This window comes from Oryzias melastigma, linkage group LG7 (assembly GCF_002922805.2).
Source record: "Oryzias melastigma strain HK-1 linkage group LG7, ASM292280v2, whole genome shotgun sequence".
In the NCBI taxonomy this organism is placed as follows: Eukaryota; Metazoa; Chordata; class Actinopteri; order Beloniformes; family Adrianichthyidae; genus Oryzias; species Oryzias melastigma.
The window spans coordinates 13,326,820-13,327,113 of NC_050518.1; positions in this window are offsets into that span (position 1 = coordinate 13,326,820).

Genomic DNA, 294 nt, shown 5'->3' on the forward strand with positions numbered 1-294 from the left:
CGTTTTTTTTTGCATTAATAAAACATGGACTGAAAGAAAAAGTATAATTTGTCCCAAAACATATAATAGTTTATACATTTTGACAAAAGTTTGAATGGTTTCCTTTCAAAATAAGACATCCTGTATCACTCAATGCAGAACATGAAGTATAGGTAGTGTGGTGGCAGCAGTGATAAAAAAAAGCAAGTATACACAGTTTAATTTACTGTTTGTGGTGTATCTCAGCCAGAAATGCTCACATCTAACAAATTAAAATTAAATTGGAGCTCTTCAAATGATCCTTACCATATTTTT